The sequence below is a fragment of the Argiope bruennichi genome, chromosome 11 (genome assembly GCF_947563725.1).
Source record: "Argiope bruennichi chromosome 11, qqArgBrue1.1, whole genome shotgun sequence".
NCBI classification, from domain to species: Eukaryota; Metazoa; Arthropoda; class Arachnida; order Araneae; family Araneidae; genus Argiope; species Argiope bruennichi.
This window is the reverse complement of record NC_079161.1, coordinates 64,788,741-64,804,731: the sequence shown is the minus strand read 5'-3', so window position 1 is coordinate 64,804,731 and position 15,991 is coordinate 64,788,741.

Genomic DNA, 15,991 nt, shown 5'->3' with positions numbered 1-15,991 from the left:
TTTACATTTTCAAACTTTTTAGAGAGATACTTTAACAACATGGTATCCTTACTTTGATGCGCATTAACCTGGAGCTTATTCTTTAATGCAGCATGAAAAAAAGTGATGTAGAATTAATTACAAAATTTACATTGTCAGTGATTTAGCACAAGACAAAATTGGTGTCGTTTACCGCTATTTTTTATTCGGAATTGTATCGGTTATCTCTTCCCTTATGTTTATGAAAACACGTGTCCTCCCGGAATAATATTTATTTTCCACAAATTTAAAACTTGAAAAAAAAAAGAGATGCGGAAGACCTTATACCATATTTTGGTCAAACTAATATGGCTCGGAAATGGATATCCAAAATCGATTTTGGCACTATGGTGAGTTTAGTTGTATTGAAAAGTACAGTTTTCTATGTATCCAAAGTAGAAAAATAATTCAAATTTATGCTCTGAACAATTTTGTGAAATTTCTGTTTCACGATGGATTTCAAATCATCAATATAGTTGCAAATTAAAATATAAAAATTAATTGTGTTAATTATATACATAAATTGATGAGATAAAAAAACAGATTTAACTATCAGAATCATTTAATTTTCTTAGATTCAAGTGCAAATATGTCTTTAACATTATCTTATTCCATCTTTAGTATGGAAGTTTATATACATATATATACAATTACATTTATACAAAAAAATTCGTTTTTTATTTAATGTATCGAAAATATCCTATTAAAATATGCTGGTCTTACAATTCTTTGTTGTGCTAAGCACATGCATCGTTCTATCTATCCACAGGGTAAACACCTTAAATTAAAAGTTCATTAACCGGTTCCATGATGCCATGATTCAAGAATCTCTGTAGATATTTCTTTCCTTCTCTTTGGATTCTATTCTCCAATGAAATAAATCCCTGCTCCATCTGAGGTTTTACAGGATTTATATCATTTCTTCCTAATTCCATTGAATGAACTGGAAGCTCCCATGTATTAGTGCAATTACAGTTGAGGTCACGAAGCTTTGTCCAGCCGTCCATGGCACTTTAATACGTGGACCTAATCTCCATTCTGAATATCATTCGTCCAGTGACAGGGGAGGGGGAATATGCACTTTCACTTATTTTTATGCTGTTATGTAAGTCGAAGGAAAATTACTTTTGATGGATGCCGTAGGACCAAGTACCAACAACTCCATCAGTTTTAATAATCTTCAAATGAGATGTTTCACCCTCCGCTAACTGTTCTTAATATCTTAATTCTTTCGTTTCTTTCACATAGTAAATTTCAAGTAAAACTTGTCATATCGCTGCTAACTTTCGATTCTAGATATACAAGAGCCAATGTTTGGAAACTTTAATGCATTGGAAATCCGGCATCATAATTAAAGAAGTTCCAAGGGCTGAAACAGAAATGATGTGAACTGTGTGGCGAAATCAGATCAACAGAGTAAAATGCAAAATTATCATAGAAAGAAAAAAAGAAAATATTCTGACTAGGCAGATGATTATCAATGTGCGTTGCGTACCAGCATGTGCCTTTCTTTGTGTTTTCCTGAAAACAAAAATAGACATATATAATAAGAAAATGTTCATGAACGTTTTAAAAACATAACTTGCCGAAAAATAATAAGGAATATGTAATTTATTATTATTTAATTGAATTATATATCTCTCGATTTCTTTGTCTCAATCTGAAAAATTTCTTTTTTTTTATAGTTCTGAACATAAAATTCATGACATTCGTACACTCGAAAGTAATTTTCATTTTTGAATAATATGAAAAATTACTCAAAAATCGTTACTTTTCACAATGTCGATACACAGGTGTAGTAGACATTTCACTTAGCGAGTGGTCTTGAGAAACGGGGCAACTTTCTTACGGTTTCTCGCAAGTTTGGTAAATGACTCGAGATCCTGATCGCTTAAAAATAATGGGCTGTCTCCAAAATACAGTTTAAGCGAAATCTGTCGCAATTCGGTGTCATACTTTGAAAGTTACAATAACGAAATTGAATATTGAAAATGTAGGTAAGCGTGGAATATCAGAAAATAGTTATTGGTGCTCTACATTGTAATCATGCAGTTTATTATCAATTTCTTGGTAAAGAATTGATCTCGTCATTCCCCCCAGACGACTAGTATATACAATTATGGCTATGAGACTCATAGTTTGAAGTGACCTTGTCTCTTTTAGAACATAGTAATTTTTTATTTCCTTCCAGTTAGAAAATTAGGTTAAAATAAGAAAATAAATTTTAGTAACACGTCGAATTAGCGAAATATGTCGGTGAACAAAGCGGGAAAATTTAGGGATATTATTTAATTTAATATGTTGATGAATTAGCCGATCTAAGCAATCATCTCCCTTCGATGAACTTTTACGAGCCTCAGTTAATTCAAGATGTGATGATAAATGTCAGATGTGTGGAAATTTCAGATTTGAAAAATGTTAACACTATTTTTTTTTGTGTGTGGATTCTCCGCCTTTGTCTCTATTCCTTTAAAAAAGGAGAAATAAAAGAATGAATGCATTGCAAATGTAAAAATACACACCTGCTAAAAATAAAAAAACCTCAAGAATTACGGATGAGCAATGAGAGAACTTCATTATCTCGATATATCGTCCAAAAAATGAATATTTTTTGATTTGTCGCGATTTTACTATTTCTTGATGTAAAGATAAATTATAAATAATATCTACTAACACACGTACTGACTTATCAGAAAATCACTAAAAAGGAGAAATTTTTAATCACTTTGATTATTTACCTTTATAAAAGTAATCGTGACCTTTCTTCCAATAATGAACAAGATGATTGGTTGCTTTATTTGTGTAAGGGCGCAAGAGTCAGATTTCACTATGTTGCGCCAAGTGTATTGTTGAAACTTACACTGATGATGTAAAAATATTCGGGAGTTAAATTTTTTAAAATATTTTTTTTTGAAATTCAGATATCAAAAAAGCAAGCATAAATACCTGCGTTTAAACTACAAGATATGGAATATATAATGAAATTAAAAAGTCTAGAAAATCAAATGTTCATAAAATATTGCAAAAAAAACCAACAAAAAAAAAGAATATATAACAATACTTTTGCATAAGAAATCAAGTGAAGTGAAAATATATAATATTCAGAGGCAACATAAAATTGGGAGAAAATATTAAGATTTCGTTTTGCTGTTCTAATTACAGTTTCTTAACATTTTTATAATTAATAGGTTTCTTAAAACTTGTCAATATGATGAGGTTGATTAGTGAATGGGGTTGAATATTAGTTCATGTTAATAGAAGCAATAATAAATTTTTAAGCTGTGCCTTTTCATGAAACTCTATTATCGTCATTTTTAACGTAACTTGTAACAGCCCAACACGTCAGCAAATTCTCTGAAATGATTGGACTGGAAGCTTTTACTCTGAGCAGTTCTTATGGTCACTGGGCATTCAGATCTGGAAGTCCACCAATGCATCAAGGTGCGATCAGATGTTTCCGTAGTTATGAAGGGCGTTGGAATCACCTTTGGACATCTAGTAAACTTATGAACGATGTTAATATAAAATGAATTCCATTAGAATGAGGTTGTATAATCTCGTAAACCAAAGGATGTTGAATAGTGAACTTGCTTTTTATATTAGGGAATACTGTTATAGGAAATATTTAAACAGAATCTGTTCTTTTCATGAAACTTCTCTCCTTACGTTTTTTCTTCCATCCGGCCAATAAATTGAGCCTCATTACTAACAAATAACTAATTAAAATTAAGGAACTATTCCAATTTCTCGCCGCAGATAAAGGTGTAATAACAGTTTCTTAACATTATTATAATTATTAGATCTTTTAAAAACTTGTCAATATGATGAGGTTGATTAGTAAATGGGGTTGAATATTCGTTCATGTTAATAGAAGCAATAATAAATTTTTAAGCTGTGCCTTTTCATGAAACTCTATTATCGTCATTTTTAACGTAAATTGTAACAGCCCAACACGTCAGCAAATTCTCTGTAATGATTGGACTGGAAGCTTTTACTCTGAGCAGTTGTTATGGTCATTGGGCATTCAGATCTGGAAGTCCACCAATGCATCAAGGTGCGAACAGTTGTCTCCGCAGTTATGAAGGGTGTTGGAATCACCTCTGGTCATCTAGTAAACCTATGAATGATGTTTATATAAAATTAATTTCCATTAGAATGAGGTTGTATAATCTCGTAAACCAAAGGATGTTGAATAGTGAACTTGCTTTTTATATTAGGGAATACTGATATAGGAAATATTTAAACAGAATCTGTTCTTTTCATGAAACTTCTCTCCTTACGTTTTTTCTTCCATCCGGCCAATAAATTGAGCCTCATTACTAACAAATAACTAATTAAAATTAAGGAACTATTCCAATTTCTCGCCGCAGATAAAGGTGTAATCACAGTTTCTTAACATTATTATAATTATTAGATCTTTTAAAAACTTGTCAATATGATGAGGTTGATTAGTGAATGGGGTTGAATATTCGTTCATGTTAATAGAAGCAATAATAAATTTTTAAGCTGTGCCTTTTCATGAAACTCTATTATCGTCATTTTTAACGTAACTTGTAACAGCCCAACACGTCAGCAAATTCTCTGAAATGATTGGACTGGAAGCTTTTACTCTGAGCAGTTGTTATGGTCATTGGGCATTCAGATCTGGAAGTCCACCAATGCATCAAGGTGCGAACAGTTGTCTCCGCAGTTATGAAGGGTGTTGGAATCACCTCTGGTCATCTAGTAAACCTATGAATGATGTTTATATAAAATTAATTTCCATTAGAATGAGGTTGTATAATCTCGTAAACCAAAGGATGTTGAATAGTGAACTTGCTTTTTATATTAGGGAATACTGATATAGGAAATATTTAAACAGAATCTGTTCTTTTCATGAAACTTCTCTCCTTACGTTTTTTCTTCCCTCCGGCCAATAAATTGAGCCTCATTACTAACAAATAACTAATTAAAATTAAGGAACTATTCCAATTTCTCGCCGCAGATAAAGGTGTAATCACAGTTTCTTAACATTATTATAATTATTAGATCTTTTAAAAACTTGTCAATATGATGAGGTTGATTAGTGAATGGGGTTGAATATTCGTTCATGTTAATAGAAGCAATAATAAATTTTTAAGCTGTGCCTTTTCATGAAACTCTATTATCGTCATTTTTAACGTAACTTGTAACAGCCCAACACGTCAGCAAATTCTCTGAAATGATTGGACTGGAAGCTTTTACTCTGAGCAGTTGTTATGGTCATTGGGCATTCAGATCTGGAAGTCCACCAATGCATCAAGGTGCGATCAGATGTTTCCGTAGTTATGAAGGGCGTTGGAATCACCTCTGGTCATCTAGTAAACCTATGAACGATGTTAATATAAAATGAATTCCATTAGAATGAGGTTGTATAATCTCGTAAACCAAAGGATGTTGAATAGTGAACTTGCTTTTTATATTAGGGAATACTGATATAGGAAATATTTAAACAGAATCTGTTCTTTTCATGAAACTTCTCTCCTTACGTTTTTTCTTCCATCCGGCCAATAAATTGAGCCTCATTACTAACAAATAACTAATTAAAATTAAGGAACTATTCCAATTTCTCGCCGCAGATAAAGGTGTAATCACAGTTTCTTAACATTATTATAATTATTAGATCTTTTAAAAACTTGTCAATATGATGAGGTTGATTAGTGAATGGGGTTGAATATTCGTTCATGTTAATAGAAGCAATAATAAATTTTTAAGCTGTGCCTTTTCATGAAACTCTATTATCGTCATTTTTAACGTAACTTGTAACAGCCCAACACGTCAGCAAATTCTCTGAAATGATTGGACTGGAAGCTTTTACTCTGAGCAGTTGTTATGGTCATTGGGCATTCAGATCTGGAAGTCCACCAATGCATCAAGGTGCGATCAGATGTTTCCGTAGTTATGAAGGGCGTTGGAATCACCTTTGGACATCTAGTAAACCTATGAACGATGTTAATATAAAATGAATTCCATTAGAATGAGGTTGTATAATCTCGTAAACCAAAGGATGTTGAATAGTGAACTTGCTTTTTATATTAGGGAATACTGATATAGGAAATATTTAAACAGAATCTGTTCTTTTCATGAAACTTCTCTCCTTACGTTTTTTCTTCCATCCGGCCAATAAATTGAGCCTCATTACTAACAAATAACTAATTAAAATTAAGGAACTATTCCAATTTCTCGCCGCAGATAAAGGTGTAATCACAGTTTCTTAACATTATTATAATTATTAGATCTTTTAAAAACTTGTCAATATGATGAGGTTGATTAGTAAATGGGGTTGAATATTCGTTCATGTTAATAGAAGCAATAATAAATTTTTAAGCTGTGCCTTTTCATGAAACTCTATTATCGTCATTTTTAACGTAACTTGTAACAGCCCAACACGTCAGCAAATTCTCTGAAATGATTGGACTGGAAGCTTTTACTCTGAGCAGTTGTTATGGTCATTGGGCATTCAGATCTGGAAGTCCACCAATGCATCAAGGTGCGAACAGTTGTCTCCGCAGTTATGAAGGGTGTTGGAATCACCTCTGGTCATCTAGTAAACCTATGAATGATGTTTATATAAAATTAATTTCCATTAGAATGAGGTTGTATAATCTCGTAAACCAAAGGATGTTGAATAGTGAACTTGCTTTTTATATTAGGGAATACTGATATAGGAAATATTTAAACAGAATCTGTTCTTTTCATGAAACTTCTCTCCTTACGTTTTTTCTTCCATCCGGCCAATAAATTGAGCCTCATTACTAACAAATAACTAATTAAAATTAAGGAACTATTCCAATTTCTCGCCGCAGATAAAGGTGTAATCACAGTTTCTTAACATTATTATAATTATTAGATCTTTTAAAAACTTGTCAATATGATGAGGTTGATTAGTAAATGGGGTTGAATATTCGTTCATGTTATTAGAAGCAATAATAAATTTTTAAGCTGTGCCTTTTCATGAAACTCTATTATCGTCATTTTTAACGTAACTTGTAACAGCCCAACACGTCAGCAAATTCTCTGAAATGATTGGACTGGAAGCTTTTACTCTGAGCAGTTGTTATGGTCATTGGGCATTCAGATCTGGAAGTCCACCAATGCATCAAGGTGCGAACAGTTGTCTCCGCAGTTATGAAGGGTGTTGGAATCACCTCTGGTCATCTAGTAAACCTATGAATGATGTTTATATAAAATTAATTTCCATTAGAATGAGGTTGTATAATCTCGTAAACCAAAGGATGTTGAATAGTGAACTTGCTTTTTATATTAGGGAATACTGATATAGGAAATATTTAAACAGAATCTGTTCTTTTCATGAAACTTCTCTCCTTACGTTTTTTCTTCCATCCGGCCAATAAATTGAGCCTCATTACTAACAAATAACTAATTAAAATTAAGGAACTATTCCAATTTCTCGCCGCAGATAAAGGTGTAATCACAGTTTCTTAACATTATTATAATTATTAGATCTTTTAAAAACTTGTCAATATGATGAGGTTGATTAGTGAATGGGGTTGAATATTCGTTCATGTTAATAGAAGCAATAATAAATTTTTAAGCTGTGCCTTTTCATGAAACTCTATTATCGTCATTTTTAACGTAACTTGTAACAGCCCAACACGTCAGCAAATTCTCTGAAATGATTGGACTGGAAGCTTTTACTCTGAGCAGTTGTTATGGTCATTGGGCATTCAGATCTGGAAGTCCACCAATGCATCAAGGTGCGAACAGTTGTCTCCGCAGTTATGAAGGGTGTTGGAATCACCTCTGGTCATCTAGTAAACCTATGAATGATGTTTATATAAAATTAATTTCCATTAGAATGAGGTTGTATAATCTCGTAAACCAAAGGATGTTGAATAGTGAACTTGCTTTTTATATTAGGGAATACTGATATAGGAAATATTTAAACAGAATCTGTTCTTTTCATGAAACTTCTCTCCTTACGTTTTTTCTTCCCTCCGGCCAATAAATTGAGCCTCATTACTAACAAATAACTAATTAAAATTAAGGAACTATTCCAATTTCTCGCCGCAGATAAAGGTGTAATCACAGTTTCTTAACATTATTATAATTATTAGATCTTTTAAAAACTTGTCAATATGATGAGGTTGATTAGTGAATGGGGTTGAATATTCGTTCATGTTAATAGAAGCAATAATAAATTTTTAAGCTGTGCCTTTTCATGAAACTCTATTATCGTCATTTTTAACGTAACTTGTAACAGCCCAACACGTCAGCAAATTCTCTGAAATGATTGGACTGGAAGCTTTTACTCTGAGCAGTTGTTATGGTCATTGGGCATTCAGATCTGGAAGTCCACCAATGCATCAAGGTGCGATCAGATGTTTCCGTAGTTATGAAGGGCGTTGGAATCACCTCTGGTCATCTAGTAAACCTATGAACGATGTTAATATAAAATGAATTCCATTAGAATGAGGTTGTATAATCTCGTAAACCAAAGGATGTTGAATAGTGAACTTGCTTTTTATATTAGGGAATACTGATATAGGAAATATTTAAACAGAATCTGTTCTTTTCATGAAACTTCTCTCCTTACGTTTTTTCTTCCATCCGGCCAATAAATTGAGCCTCATTACTAACAAATAACTAATTAAAATTAAGGAACTATTCCAATTTCTCGCCGCAGATAAAGGTGTAATCACAGTTTCTTAACATTATTATAATTATTAGATCTTTTAAAAACTTGTCAATATGATGAGGTTGATTAGTGAATGGGGTTGAATATTCGTTCATGTTAATAGAAGCAATAATAAATTTTTAAGCTGTGCCTTTTCATGAAACTCTATTATCGTCATTTTTAACGTAACTTGTAACAGCCCAACACGTCAGCAAATTCTCTGAAATGATTGGACTGGAAGCTTTTACTCTGAGCAGTTGTTATGGTCATTGGGCATTCAGATCTGGAAGTCCACCAATGCATCAAGGTACGATCAGATGTTTCCGTAGTTATGAAGGGTGTTGGAATCACCTCTGGTCATCTAGTAAACCTATGAATGATGTTTATATAAAATTAATTTCCATTAGAATGAGGTTGTATAATCTCGTAAACCAAAGGATGTTGAATAGTGAACTTGCTTTTTATATTAGGGAATACTGATATAGGAAATATTTAAACAGAATCTGTTCTTTTCATGAAACTTCTCTCCTTACGTTTTTTCTTTCATCCGGCCAATAAATTGAGCCTCATTACTAACAAATAACTAATTAAAATTAAGGAACTATTCCAATTTCTCGCCGCAGATAAAGGTGTAATCACAGTTTCTTAACATTATTATAATTATTAGATCTTTTAAAAACTTGTCAATATGATGAGGTTGATTAGTGAATGGGGTTGAATATTCGTTCATGTTAATAGAAGCAATAATAAATTTTTAAGCTGTGCCTTTTCATGAAACTCTATTATCGTCATTTTTAACGTAACTTGTAACAGCCCAACACGTCAGCAAATTCTCTGAAATGATTGGACTGGAAGCTTTTACTCTGAGCAGTTGTTATGGTCATTGGGCATTCAGATCTGGAAGTCCACCAATGCATCAAGGTGCGAACAGTTGTCTCCGCAGTTATGAAGGGTGTTGGAATCACCTCTGGTCATCTAGTAAACCTATGAATGATGTTTATATAAAATTAATTTCCATTAGAATGAGGTTGTATAATCTCGTAAACCAAAGGATGTTGAATAGTGAACTTGCTTTTTATATTAGGGAATACTGATATAGGAAATATTTAAACAGAATCTGTTCTTTTCATGAAACTTCTCTCCTTACGTTTTTTCTTCCATCCGGCCAATAAATTGAGCCTCATTACTAACAAATAACTAATTAAAATTAAGGAACTATTCCAATTTCTCGCCGCAGATAAAGGTGTAATCACAGTTTCTTAACATTATTATAATTATTAGATCTTTTAAAAACTTGTCAATATGATGAGGTTGATTAGTGAATGGGGTTGAATATTCGTTCATGTTAATAGAAGCAATAATAAATTTTTAAGCTGTGCCTTTTCATGAAACTCTATTATCGTCATTTTTAACGTAACTTGTAACAGCCCAACACGTCAGCAAATTCTCTGAAATGATTGGACTGGAAGCTTTTACTCTGAGCAGTTGTTATGGTCATTGGGCATTCAGATCTGGAAGTCCACCAATGCATCAAGGTGCGATCAGATGTTTCCGTAGTTATGAAGGGCGTTGGAATCACCTCTGGTCATCTAGTAAACCTATGAACGATGTTAATATAAAATGAATTCCATTAGAATGAGGTTGTATAATCTCGTAAACCAAAGGATGTTGAATAGTGAACTTGCTTTTTATATTAGGGAATACTGATATAGGAAATATTTAAACAGAATCTGTTCTTTTCATGAAACTTCTCTCCTTACGTTTTTTCTTCCATCCGGCCAATAAATTGAGCCTCATTACTAACAAATAACTAATTAAAATTAAGGAACTATTCCAATTTCTCGCCGCAGATAAAGGTGTAATCACAGTTTCTTAACATTATTATAATTATTAGATCTTTTAAAAACTTGTCAATATGATGAGGTTGATTAGTGAATGGGGTTGAATATTCGTTCATGTTAATAGAAGCAATAATAAATTTTTAAGCTGTGCCTTTTCATGAAACTCTATTATCGTCATTTTTAACGTAACTTGTAACAGCCCAACACGTCAGCAAATTCTCTGAAATGATTGGACTGGAAGCTTTTACTCTGAGCAGTTGTTATGGTCATTGGGCATTCAGATCTGGAAGTCCACCAATGCATCAAGGTACGATCAGATGTTTCCGTAGTTATGAAGGGTGTTGGAATCACCTCTGGTCATCTAGTAAACCTATGAATGATGTTTATATAAAATTAATTTCCATTAGAATGAGGTTGTATAATCTCGTAAACCAAAGGATGTTGAATAGTGAACTTGCTTTTTATATTAGGGAATACTGATATAGGAAATATTTAAACAGAATCTGTTCTTTTCATGAAACTTCTCTCCTTACGTTTTTTCTTTCATCCGGCCAATAAATTGAGCCTCATTACTAACAAATAACTAATTAAAATTAAGGAACTATTCCAATTTCTCGCCGCAGATAAAGGTGTAATCACAGTTTCTTAACATTATTATAATTATTAGATCTTTTAAAAACTTGTCAATATGATGAGGTTGATTAGTGAATGGGGTTGAATATTCGTTCATGTTAATAGAAGCAATAATAAATTTTTAAGCTGTGCCTTTTCATGAAACTCTATTATCGTCATTTTTAACGTAACTTGTAACAGCCCAACACGTCAGCAAATTCTCTGAAATGATTGGACTGGAAGCTTTTACTCTGAGCAGTTGTTATGGTCATTGGGCATTCAGATCTGGAAGTCCACCAATGCATCAAGGTGCGAACAGTTGTCTCCGCAGTTATGAAGGGTGTTGGAATCACCTCTGGTCATCTAGTAAACCTATGAATGATGTTTATATAAAATTAATTTCCATTAGAATGAGGTTGTATAATCTCGTAAACCAAAGGATGTTGAATAGTGAACTTGCTTTTTATATTAGGGAATACTGATATAGGAAATATTTAAACAGAATCTGTTCTTTTCATGAAACTTCTCTCCTTACGTTTTTTCTTCCATCCGGCCAATAAATTGAGCCTCATTACTAACAAATAACTAATTAAAATTAAGGAACTATTCCAATTTCTCGCCGCAGATAAAGGTGTAATCACAGTTTCTTAACATTATTATAATTATTAGATCTTTTAAAAACTTGTCAATATGATGAGGTTGATTAGTGAATGGGGTTGAATATTCGTTCATGTTAATAGAAGCAATAATAAATTTTTAAGCTGTGCCTTTTCATGAAACTCTATTATCGTCATTTTTAACGTAACTTGTAACAGCCCAACACGTCAGCAAATTCTCTGAAATGATTGGACTGGAAGCTTTTACTCTGAGCAGTTGTTATGGTCATTGGGCATTCAGATCTGGAAGTCCACCAATGCATCAAGGTGCGATCAGATGTTTCCGTAGTTATGAAGGGCGTTGGAATCACCTCTGGTCATCTAGTAAACCTATGAACGATGTTAATATAAAATGAATTCCATTAGAATGAGGTTGTATAATCTCGTAAACCAAAGGATGTTGAATAGTGAACTTGCTTTTTATATTAGGGAATACTGATATAGGAAATATTTAAACAGAATCTGTTCTTTTCATGAAACTTCTCTCCTTACGTTTTTTCTTCCATCCGGCCAATAAATTGAGCCTCATTACTAACAAATAACTAATTAAAATTAAGGAACTATTCCAATTTCTCGCCGCAGATAAAGGTGTAATCACAGTTTCTTAACATTATTATAATTATTAGATCTTTTAAAAACTTGTCAATATGATGAGGTTGATTAGTGAATGGGGTTGAATATTCGTTCATGTTAATAGAAGCAATAATAAATTTTTAAGCTGTGCCTTTTCATGAAACTCTATTATCGTCATTTTTAACGTAACTTGTAACAGCCCAACACGTCAGCAAATTCTCTGAAATGATTGGACTGGAAGCTTTTACTCTGAGCAGTTGTTATGGTCATTGGGCATTCAGATCTGGAAGTCCACCAATGCATCAAGGTGCGATCAGATGTTTCCGTAGTTATGAAGGGTGTTGGAATCACCTCTGGTCATCTAGTAAACCTATGAATGATGTTTATATAAAATTAATTTCCATTAGAATGAGGTTGTATAATCTCGTAAACCAAAGGATGTTGAATAGTGAACTTGCTTTTTATATTAGGGAATACTGATATAGGAAATATTTAAACAGAATCTGTTCTTTTCATGAAACTTCTCTCCTTACGTTTTTTCTTTCATCCGGCCAATAAATTGAGCCTCATTACTAACAAATAACTAATTAAAATTAAGGAACTATTCCAATTTCTCGCCGCAGATAAAGGTGTAATCACAGTTTCTTAACATTATTATAATTATTAGATCTTTTAAAAACTTGTCAATATGATGAGGTTGATTAGTGAATGGGGTTGAATATTCGTTCATGTTAATAGAAGCAATAATAAATTTTTAAGCTGTGCCTTTTCATGAAACTCTATTATCGTCATTTTTAACGTAACTTGTAAGAGCCCAACACGTCAGCAAATTCTCTGAAATGATTGGACTGGAAGCTTTTACTCTGAGCAGTTGTTATGGTCATTGGGCATTCAGATCTGGAAGTCCACCAATGCATCAAGGTGCGATCAGATGTTTCCGTAGTTATGAAGGGCGTTGGAATCACCTCTGGTCATCTAGTAAACCTATGAACGATGTTAATATAAAATGAATTCCATTAGAATGAGGTTGTATAATCTCGTAAACCAAAGGATGTTGAATAGTGAACTTGCTTTTTATATTAGGGAATACTGATATAGGAAATATTTAAACAGAATCTGTTCTTTTCATGAAACTTCTCTCCTTACGTTTTTTCTTCCATCCGGCCAATAAATTGAGCCTCATTACTAACAAATAACTAATTAAAATTAAGGAACTATTCCAATTTCTCGCCGCAGATAAAGGTGTAATCACAGTTTCTTAACATTATTATAATTATTAGATCTTTTAAAAACTTGTCAATATGATGAGGTTGATTAGTGAATGGGGTTGAATATTCGTTCATGTTAATAGAAGCAATAATAAATTTTTAAGCTGTGCCTTTTCATGAAACTCTATTATCGTCATTTTTAACGTAACTTGTAACAGCCCAACACGTCAGCAAATTCTCTGAAATGATTGGACTGGAAGCTTTTACTCTGAGCAGTTGTTATGGTCATTGGGCATTCAGATCTGGAAGTCCACCAATGCATCAAGGTGCGATCAGATGTTTCCGTAGTTATGAAGGGTGTTGGAATCACCTCTGGTCATCTAGTAAACCTATGAATGATGTTAATATAAAATTAATTTCCATTAGAAGGAGGTTGTATAATCTCGTAAACCAAAGGATGTTGAATAGTGAACTTGCTTTTTATATTAGGGAATACTGAAATAGGAAATATTTAAACAGAATCTGTTCTTTTCATGAAACTTCTCTCCTTACGTTTTTTCTTCCATCCGGCCAATAAATTGAGCCTCATTACTAACAAATAACTAATTAAAATTAAGGAACTATTCCAATTTCTCGCCGCAGATAAAGGTGTAATCACAGTTTCTTAACATTATTATAATTATTAGATCTTTTAAAAACTTGTCAATATGATGAGGTTGATTAGTGAATGGGGTTGAATATTCGTTCATGTTAATAGAAGCAATAATAAATTTTTAAGCTGTGCCTTTTCATGAAACTCTATTATCGTCATTTTTAACGTAACTTGTAACAGCCCAACACGTCAGCAAATTCTCTGAAATGATTGGACTGGAAGCTTTTACTCTGAGCAGTTGTTATGGTCATTGGGCATTCAGATCTGGAAGTCCACCAATGCATCAAGGTGCGAACAGTTGTCTCCACAGTTATGAAGGGTGTTGGAATCACCTCTGGTCATCTAGTAAACCTATGAATGATGTTAATATAAAATTAATTTCCATTAGAAGGAGGTTGTATAATCTCGTAAACCAAAGGATGTTGAATAGTGAACTTGCTTTTTATATTAGGGAATACTGATATAGGAAATATTTAAACAGAATCTGTTCTTTTCATGAAACTTCTCTCCTTACGTTTTTTCTTCCATCCGGCCAATAAATTGAGCCTCATTACTAACAAATAACTAATTAAAATTAAGGAACTATTCCAATTTCTCGCCGCAGATAAAGGTGTAATCACAGTTTCTTAACATTATTATAATTATTAGATCTTTTAAAAACTTGTCAATATGATGAGGTTGATTAGTAAATGGGGTTGAATATTCGTTCATGTTAATAGAAGCAATAATAAATTTTTAAGCTGTGCCTTTTCATGAAACTCTATTATCGTCATTTTTAACGTAACTTGTAACAGCCCAACACGTCAGCAAATTCTCTGAAATGATTGGACTGGAAGCTTTTACTCTGAGCAGTTGTTATGGTCATTGGGCATTCAGATCTGGAAGTCCACCAATGCATCAAGGTGCGAACAGTTGTCTCCGCAGTTATGAAGGGTGTTGGAATCACCTCTGGTCATCTAGTAAACCTATGAATGATGTTTATATAAAATTAATTTCCATTAGAATGAGGTTGTATAATCTCGTAAACCAAAGGATGTTGAATAGTGAACTTGCTTTTTATATTAGGGAATACTGATATAGGAAATATTTAAACAGAATCTGTTCTTTTCATGAAACTTCTCTCCTTACGTTTTTTCTTCCATCCGGCCAATAAATTGAGCCTCATTACTAACAAATAACTAATTAAAATTAAGGAACTATTCCAATTTCTCGCCGCAGATAAAGGTGTAATCACAGTTTCTTAACATTATTATAATTATTAGATCTTTAAAAAACTTGTCAATATGATGAGGTTGATTAGTGAATGGGGTTGAATATTCGTTCATGTTAATAGAAGCAATAATAAATTTTTAAGCTGTGCCTTTTCATGAAACTCTATTATCGTCATTTTTAACGTAACTTGTAACAGCCCAACACGTCAGCAAATTCTCTGAAATGATTGGACTGGAAGCTTTTACTCTGAGCAGTTGTTATGGTCATTGGGCATTCAGATCTGGAAGTCCACCAATGCATCAAGGTGCGATCAGTTGTCTCCGTAGTTATGAAGGGTGTTGGAATCACCTCTGGTCATCTAGTAAACCTATGAACGATGTTTATATAAAATTAATTTCCATTAGAATGAGGTTGTATAATCTCGTAAACCAAAGGATGTTGAATAGTGAACTTGCTTTTTATATTAGGGAATACTGATATAGGAAATATTTAAACAGAATCTGTTCTTTTCATGAAACTTCTCTCCTTACGTTTTTTCTTCCATCCGGCCAATAAATTGAGCC